At 33.5% G+C, this 9,784-nt stretch overlaps 1 non-coding gene across 1 annotated transcript; it reads right to left on the minus strand.

The window, feature by feature from the left end:
- Positions 1 to 9,263: 9,263 nt before the first annotated feature.
- LOC116753767 lies at positions 9,264 to 9,369 on the minus strand. Its single transcript, XR_004349866.1, has one exon. It is a non-coding gene; the product is annotated as a U6 spliceosomal RNA (small nuclear RNA).
- Positions 9,370 to 9,784: the final 415 nt, after the last annotated feature.

Raw genomic sequence — 9,784 nt, forward strand, 5'->3', positions numbered from 1 at the left:
TTGTTAGCATTTACTTTTGCTTTTTTAAATTTACCCTATCCATTCAACATTGTGCTTCCTGAAATAAAGCTAAAAATGTTAAATTCATCACACTGAGTAAATGTGAATTGTCTGGTTTAATTTGTACTGCCAGTTACATGTGTACTTAATGGCTGAGATAAAGAGATGAAAATATCTCACTTGACATTTAAGCTTACTTGGATTAATATGATTACAAAGTATTATACTGTGAGATAAAGTTCTTTTTTGAGAGACTAGTAATTGATATCCTGTGAGAATGAATGTAGATGGAATGGGGAAACTGGAATTGAAGAATGTCATTAACCTTTTTCCTAAAAAATAAATGCTTCCTGGGCACTTATTCTATGCTAAACAGTGTGTTAATTACTAAGAAGAGACTAAAAAAATAAACTTTCTGTTTTCCTGGAACTTAAAAGAGAGAACTAAATATTTCAAGACACACCTTCATTTTGAAAGGGCCATACTACAGAGCAAAAAATAAATAAGTAAATAAATAAACGATTTTGTTATAGAATCTTGAAAGTCATGCTAGATTGCTTGAAAATAATAATCTAATACTTCAGACACAAGTTTGATTAGTAAAGAAAAAGAAAAAAGGAAAAAGAAAGAGACAGAGCGTTTACTGTCCAGAATCACATAAAAACATTTTTTTTTAAATGTAAGCATATTTTTTAGCTTCCATTCTGTTAAAAGGTAATTTACATAGTATCAATCTATCAGACCAATTTGAAAAAAAAAATAAATGGAGCATTTTAGTTCTCTATCATACTAAATTAGAAAAATGGGTCTATGGCTTTATTTCTAGTATACTTGATTAAAAACTACCCTTATTTAGGCATCAAATATATGAGATAAGAAAATAGTGTGCAATAAAATATTCCCAACATTTACACACCAATGGTTAAAATAATTCAAAGGTGTACACACTTCAGAAAGTTTCCACATAGTTAAAAGAACTTTTCACTATTTTCTCTAGAGAGGTTTTATTGTAAATTATACATTTCTGCTTCTTAAGAAGAGAGAAACATGTATTCATTGAAATAAATGTTTCAAATTCTAATTCTGAATCAGTTGGTGTAGCTTGCAGTAGATCAATAACAACTAGAAAACCCAGATAAACGTATAAAAATAATCTATTAAAAAAATATAAGATGGATGCCTAGGTAAGCAGGGACCGAGGGGCCAAGCTGCTGAAGTATAGGGATCTTCAGAGTAGTGAGTCAACATTCTGTTGGCTTCCTTTTCCCTTGGACCATTTTCAAACTTAGTGGGAAAAACATTGAAAATTTACAGAAAAGATAGCAAATCGAAGGCAGAAAAACAAGTACAGCTTTAAGCAATATTGCAGAGCTAGGAAGATAATGTTGAATATCAGAACAGATAAAACAATCAGGACTGAAGCAGCCAAGATAATGGGAAGAAGCAAGTAACTGAGAGTTTACAAGAGAATGGAATAATCAAGAAGGATGAGAAGGCTAGCTTCTTTAATGCCAATGCAAATCGGAACTGAAGCTGACAAAAGTCAATATCTGGAAGCAATAATTTTAAATAAGAAAGATATCCATTCCAGCGTATAAAATTAAGACAAGTATCAACATTGCTTTGTCAAATTTTGATTAAATATTGCAGCAATTACATATGAATTTTAAAATCCTATATATAAAATCGGCAACTAGAAAACTGTCATGTCTTAGTTTTGAGCTGGACACAACTTTGTGTGTGTGTGTTTTAATAATGTAATTGCATATTTTTAGACTGACTTTTTCTGCTTGAAATTATTTTGAAAAACAAAAACTATTATAACTTGCTATTTTAATAAATAATTATGAGTTTTCTCTTGATTATTATTATTTACTATTTTATAAGTAAGTGTAATATGATCCTTCATACATTGCTGAGTGTTTGTTTTCCAGTTCCTGACTTAGAACTTGGATCAGGAAAATAAATTTGAAATGTACTACCACATAAAGTGAAAAAGTACATGTGAGAGCCCATTTTATATGGGGTGATCATATAATTTATCATCCAAAATGGAGTGAGAGTGAAAGGGTGGCTATTTATCATCATGATAGGAAGTCAGGCATATACTGGACTGTCACAGGAAACCCAGATGTATGATAACCCAATGCATAAACCTCTGTGACTAAACAGAGCACAGAGGTCATGATTTATTGTCCCATAAATATTGACTAAAGCTGATTCTGAAAGGAATAAACAAACTGAAGGGGAATTAGAGTTTCAGCTTGAAATTGAAGAAAAATCAGAATTTTTATGGATTTGTAGGAATATTATCTCCTATACATTACTTCTATGGTGAAATTATAACTAAAATGATTTTTTTTTTTTTTTTTTTTTTTTGCGTTTCACGGGCCTCTCACTGCCATGGCCCCTCCCGCCACGGAGCACAGGCCCCGGACGCCCAGGCTCAGCCGCCATGGCTCACGGGCCCAGCCACTCCGTGGCATATGGGATCCTCCCGGACCGGGGCACGAACCCGCGTCCCCTACATCGGCAGGCGGACTCCCAACCACTGCGCCACCAGGGAAAGCCCTAACTAAAATGATTTTAATGGAATAAGTATTACTAGATGATTTGAAAAAATAGACCCAATTAATATCTTACAATTAATATTTTAAAAATTCCTCTTTATCATTCACTTTATTTTCCAGATCTTAATATAAACAGTAACACATCTCAAAGTGTTAGTGGGTTTTAAACACAAATTCTTTCTCCTTGTTTATCATAAATGACATGTGGACCAGAATATTTTCCACAGTAAGTACCCAGATTATAATTGATAGCTCAAAGTGTGATCATTATGAATATTAGACAACATCATCAGTACTATGTAAATATTTCAGAGTGACTTTGGAAAATTTGTTAAAAGGAGACAAAATTCTAAAAGTCCCTTTGAGTAAATCATGGTCAATTAAAATATGAATCTACTTTGCACGACTGAGAGGCCTGAACTACAGTGGATTAGGCAAATCTTGTTAGTTTCTCCCTGCCTCAAACTCTGCTCTGCCTAGCTGAAGATATAAGAAGTCTGACAACTGTATACTTAGCTGTCAGTCTCTCTGCTGAGTCGGTGGATGTACCACTTGGCAAGGTCGGCAGCAACACCAACTGAAAGTAGGCTATCACTCTGAAATTTCACAGGTCGTATCAACCCCTCATGTGTGGACTGGAAATGTTAGAGAACTTTAAAGAAAGTCTAAAAACTCAGTTTAAAATTAAGTTGGATTTAATATCTGACTGGTTATAAATTTCTTAACACTCCATTTTGGCTGAAAAGCACATAACATACCATTACTATACAAAAGACATCAAAAACTGCATCCTGTGTAATGATGATCAATATATATTTATGTTAAAAATCACAATTATTTTAACCTAGTGTGCTATGAAGTAGGATGTTTCCATTCCATGCAAACATTATATCTCATCTTACAGTTTGGGATATGCATACATTTTAATCAAAGAATATTCTAGATTTATTGAAGGGAACCCTAATTACTTCTCAGTCTATCAAATTTGCATAGATCATTTTATAAACTTTGAAATTGCTGAATAAAGATTGAGAATTAAAGAGGAATGGATGAATTCCAGCATCGATTACAGGAAATTCCCTCTTTGGCTTGTACTCAGAAATGTGTTGTTAAATATTTACTAATTAGTTCTCAGGGAGATGAAGGGGAAACCCTGACTTTTAGGATTTGTTGAGTCCCATGATGTAGATTTTCCCATTATAGCTGATTTTAAGCTACGTGAAAATTTAACAATTGGGTCCCATGAGCCAACATGAGCTGGCTCTAGCACAGTACTGCTTGTACTTTTCCTTTACAGGAAAAAGATTACATTAATTAATATTTATTAATTTGCCGATTCTTCTAACCCCTATTCATAACCTGAGAAATGTTCACATTTCCTTTTTCTGTTGTTCATTCCCCCAAAATGTTCTGATTGTCAGTGCTAAGTTGTTTCCTATGTACTTATTTTTTATGCAATTATGGGGTGTTCCTTGAAGGAAATGACCATATGCTTGACTTTTTTACCCTTTTCCAGTATTATTACTAGACATACAGAGATTTGTAACATCCTAAATGCTGTTGGTTATGATGACCATATAAGACTAAACTTCTGCTTATTCAAGATTGAAAATCTACTGACTGAACTCCCATCAAATGAGTCACCCTACAAGGTTTCATAGAAATTGACCACAACAATAAATTACAGTTCACAATTAGGATTAGGCAGCAATACATTGTTTATTCCAGGAGAGGAGCTGATGCTTTCCAAACCACAGATAGCAAACTGGGAAAAGAAAGTTATTGTGTAGCTTCTACCACATCATAGTGATGTTATAACCTAGACACTAGTCACAGCAGGAAAGAGACAACTGTTTTGTTATTCATTCAGCTTAAACATCTCACAGACTTACAGTCATGATCATTCTCCCTGATTCAGAGATCCTGCCTTGCCATATCACTGTATACTGTTCCTTAGTGTGATGGAGAAAAAGGGATACTGAACATGTGCTGGTGATTCTTTCTAAATGAGTTTCCCCTATGTATCTGCTGCAGAAGGCTTGGCATATTCATTGTTTGGGCATTTGTAAGACCCTATGTTAGAGTGCTGTGGGAGGAAGACTGTCTATCACTTTGTATATCAAAGAAATCAGAATGTAGTTTATCTCCAGGTTCTAATTTGAAGCATAATATATTTAAGCTCATAAAATTTTACTACAACACTAAATAGAAATATTTCTAGGGACTTCCCTAGTGGCACAGTGTTTAAGAATCCATCTGCCAATGCAGAGCACACAGGTTCGAGCCCCGGTGTGGGAAGATCCCACATGCTGCGAAGCAACTAAGCCCGTGCACCACAACTACTGAAGCCCATGCGCCTAGAGCCTGTACTCTGCAACAAGAGAAGTCACCTCAACGAGAAGCCCGAGCACTGCAATGAAGAGTAGCCCCCGCTCACAGCAAATAGAGAAAGGCCACGTGCAGAAACAAAGACCCAACACAGCCAAAAATAAGAAAATAAATTAAGTAAAAAATATATTTCTAGGGAATCCATATTAGAATATGCATTTGGTTTAAATTACAATTTTTAAAAAAATATCACATATACTCTAATAATTGACCATAACCTTAGGAATTAGCACAGAACTAAAGGTTTGAAAAGCAAGAGGTTTAATTGTCCATTTAGCCCACCACCTTAACATTAACTTTGCAGAAGTAGCTTACTAATTGCCAGGCAGTATAGTGTAGTGCCTCAGAAAATGAGATGCTCTTCCTCACTACATTGTTTCTGAAATTTATTCTCATCAAGGATGCTTGAGGAGTTCATTACTATCTCTCAAAGAAATTAAAGGAAATAGGCAACAATTCCATAAATTATTATTTGTTCATATAAAAGCATTCTTAGAATGGAGCATTGTATGGTTTTTCCACCTTAGATAATCAGCCTACATAACTTGGCTTTAGTTTACACTTGACTTTGAAATATGGTTAAAAAGTTGTTCAAATGAGCACATTATCTTTGATTTTGTCCTGACAGCAGCTAAGTCCTTTGAAATGTGTACTGCCATTTAACCTAAAGGCATATTTTCTTAATTGTACCATGTCCGCTATACCTATTTATGTTTCTTTGGTCCACAGGATATATTTATATATCCTGAATTACTGTAATTACTCAGCCACTACCCAGCTTATCTCTTTGCATGCACACTCTGCACCTGGATAGTTTATTTGCATATTAGGGACATCTTTTCCTCTCTTGCTGCTGTAAATTGGGACAAATAGAACTTATTATCATAGGAGAGAAGAATCATCCTTTCTTTTTCCCATTAAATCCTGCTCTGTTAAACACTTCAGCAGACCCCTTGTCTCTACAGAAATGGTATTTTTTTCACAATAATTTGAAAAATATTCTGTGGTTGGCACCATGATTTGCTTGTGGCTTTTGTCCAACTAAACGAGAGAGAAAGAGAGGAAGGAGGAGAAATAATTTTAACCCCAGTTCATACATATAGATATCCATTGCAAATATTTCCCTTAACATGAGGATGAGATCTTAAAAAGATTTATTTTGCTAGATAGAATTCTGATTTGGGGGAGAGAAATGTATTTTAAATGTATTGCTTTGAATAGGTTCACCTGAGACTTTGTCTTCAAAGTAATTTATAAACATTTCAATTTACCTATGTTCCTGTAGTTGAGAAAGTTGTGGAGATACAATTTAATTCAGCAAAAATTTATGACATTTTTTATTATCTTAAGTAAATGTTGACTCCTTTTCCTTTGAGCTGAAATTTACTTTAAAAATGTCTTTTTATCTTTATTACAGATGAATGAGGTAAACACAATAAGGAGCTGGTTGTTCTTTTCCCTTTTTATCATTTTCTTTACATTCTTAACTAAATAAATCATGGTCAGACTTGAAAAATTCTGTCCTAATCATACTTTTTCCATAAAATGGTATGTCATCATCACAGGCTACTTTAACCTTTCCTTCAGTTGGTATTCTATAACACATCAGGCCTCTAGAGGCTTAACACTTCTTACAGTTCTCCTTTTATATACTTGACAATAACGGAATCGGTATGAAACAATAACTAAGGACTTTGGAAGCAGAAGATTTTGATTTTGAAGTCTGAACTTGAACTGTTTTTGACATTCACTATCTATAATGGCCTTAGTCACAATTACATTATGTCTCTGCATTTGAACTTCCTCATTAAACAATAATAACATTCAACACAAAACAAATTTCTTGAGCACCAAATAACACTGGGGATATAAAGATGATAAGACACAGACTTCACCTTCAGAGAGAAAATAGTATGGCTTACTGTCCTTAGACCTAGGCAAGATAAGCTTGAACCTAGGCAAGATTGCTGGCTTTTCTCCAGCAATAGCAATACCCACCCCCATGGCTGGGAGCCTGCAGGGCCAATGAGATGTGTCCTGCTAGCATCTCTCCTTCTAAACCTTTCTTTGGGTACCTATGATTCCAGAAAGCTTTGCCCAATAGACTGGAGGCCACATTCAGGGCATGCATAATCCTCTGCTTGTGTCAGTTTTCTTAAGAACAAATGTACTACTAACGTGTACCCACAAGCAGGGGAAATGACCAAGAGGCTACTATTTATAAAGGGCATAGAGAGAGTTGGACTTGCAGGTTGGCTGTTGAATTACATATATGAACTCTTGTCCCATATTAATCTCTAATCCCCAGTTGAATTCTTACAAGTACTAAATAAGGGTCTGATTAGAAAGAATATCTAACTCTAGCCTGAAGTGGTCAGGGAAACCAGTTGCTTTTGGTGGAAAGAATGCTTAATCTTAATTTTGATGGATAAATATAAAGCACATAGTCAAAGTGTAGACACTAGGTCAGTCTAAAAAGATACTATGTTAATATAATGCTCCGCAAGAGTCAGGTTGACAGGGGGAGGAGTTCAACAAAGCTGTATTGTAAGTTTTAAAGAGAAGTTGTCATTTCTCTTTGCTGGACCAAAGTTTTTTAAAAAAAAACACTAGGAAACATTATCTGCTACGATGTTTATTTCCTTTTGTTTGGCTTTACAGCTTTCCTTTTTGCCCTTCAAAGAGGAGAAAGAAGAAATCCAGCAATGTTGCAAGCATATATTGGTGAATTTTAATCATTGCATAATTCTTTCTGGCAGGATTATCTAAAGCTTACTATCCCTTCAAGTAACACTTTTTAAAGCTCTATCAAATCATGAGGCCAAAGGGCTATACAAACACTTTATTAATTCAATTTTTCAATATGTTTGAAATGTGATCTCCCAATTTCTGTGCAAGCAGATTAAAGTCATAGATCTGCGTTTATCACACCAACTTGGAATTAAACAAGAGAGCAAGAACTCCTCTTTCAATATGAGGACAAGAAATGGGAAAGTTAAGTATGTCAGAGTCCAAATAGAGATTTCAAAGAGCAAATTTTCAATCTGTGAATCTATGCAATAGTGTGGGAAGAAGAAATGGAACCTGGCTAAATGTTCTCCAACTTAAGACGTCATATAAAAGATGAATACTTTAGCCAGGCTCCCTGACCACACACTGAAACCCACTGAATTCCACAATCTGAAACAGAGGTCACATAGATAAAGATGTGAAAGAGAAAGTACATTTTTAGTACTACAGGTTTAGTGTAAACAACATTTAAGTATGTATAAATGCAAGTTTTTAGTTCTATTCTCCTTTTGTCTGATTTTCTCAGGTAATTGTCCATTTTCATCTCTAGACTCATGAATATTTCAGCTATTTTGAATTGAATATTGTTTAAAATATTAGACTAACTCTACTCTTAGCACTTTGCTTGAAATTTAGCACAAAGTTAGCGTTCGAAATCAAGGAAACAAGCAAAACAAATGTTCCCCCTAAACCCTTCACAACAGAGAGTAGAAAGGATCAAACCTGCAGTCTTTGGCTTGGTTTTTACCTTGCTGATGATGAATTCTATCGAATTCCAATTAGAACTCTGAACTTTAAATCTTTCTGCGATGAGTTTCAGAACTTTATTGTTTCCTTCAGCATACTCATTTTCATCTTATTATTTTCAATTTCATTTATTTAAACTCTTACTTTAAAGTTACCACATGCTTATTCCTGAGCCTACAATATACTCAGTTTGGCACAAACACTAAAAGCAGAAGCAAGGAAATGTTCACCACAAAAATTAGGACAATATTTAACTTTAGGGAGGAGGGAATTGTGATTAGGAAGCGAAATATGGCAGCCCTCCTGGATACTGGCAATACTTTTTTTGCCTTAGTTGTGTGACTATTACATGTTTGTTTTATAATGACTACATAAAGTGTACATTTGTTTTATGCATTTTCATTAATATATACTTCATTTCATTATAAAAAGGATAAAACAATCTATTTTGTCTACTAAATTATGGAGTTTTTGCTATAGGATTATATTGACTGTATAATACAGATTGTATACAGATATGTTAAACTACATCTTAAATTCAAGTAAATTTTGAAGATGATTTATTTTCTCTCTCCATGGAGTTCCTGAGGATGTTTGTTTACTCTATCAAGTCTAACAGCAAATGAGCTAGAGTTTAAAATAAGAGCTACTATACAACATCTGGAGGATCTTTCAGAAATTGTTTAGTCTCAGAATACAAATGGACCATATCTAAGTACCATTTGAAAATATATTCTGATTATGAAAATGAAACACTGTATTCTTTTTAAAAATATGGAACGCTTCATGAATTTGCATGTCATCGTTGTGCAGGGACCATGCTAATCTCTGTATCATTCCAAAACACTGTATATTAACAAAAGCTATGATTAAAATATAAACTTTTTATAAGAATAAAATATAACTATAAATATTTCATTATAATATATAAAATATATTTAATTATATATATTATACACTATATAATATAATATTATATATTAGTATATATTGATTATAATGTCTATATTGTATGTATTATATAATTATGTTTATATTTCATTGTAATTAATCTCATCTCTATAATTAATCTGATTTTATTTTGGTACATATTTAGATGTTCATATTACCAATTTGACCGATACTATACTTAAAAAAAAAAAAAAAAAAAAATGTTTTAAATGCTGACTCAGCTGTCTTGGAGGATTAATTTTGTAGTGCAAGATCAATAAACAGTTAACTTATTGTTTGATCAAATTCAAAGAAATTTATTTTGTCTCAAAATTAGTTGGTATATTCAAAGGAATAAA

This window comes from Phocoena sinus, chromosome 4 (assembly GCF_008692025.1).
Source record: "Phocoena sinus isolate mPhoSin1 chromosome 4, mPhoSin1.pri, whole genome shotgun sequence".
NCBI lineage: Eukaryota > Metazoa > Chordata > Mammalia > Artiodactyla > Phocoenidae > Phocoena > Phocoena sinus.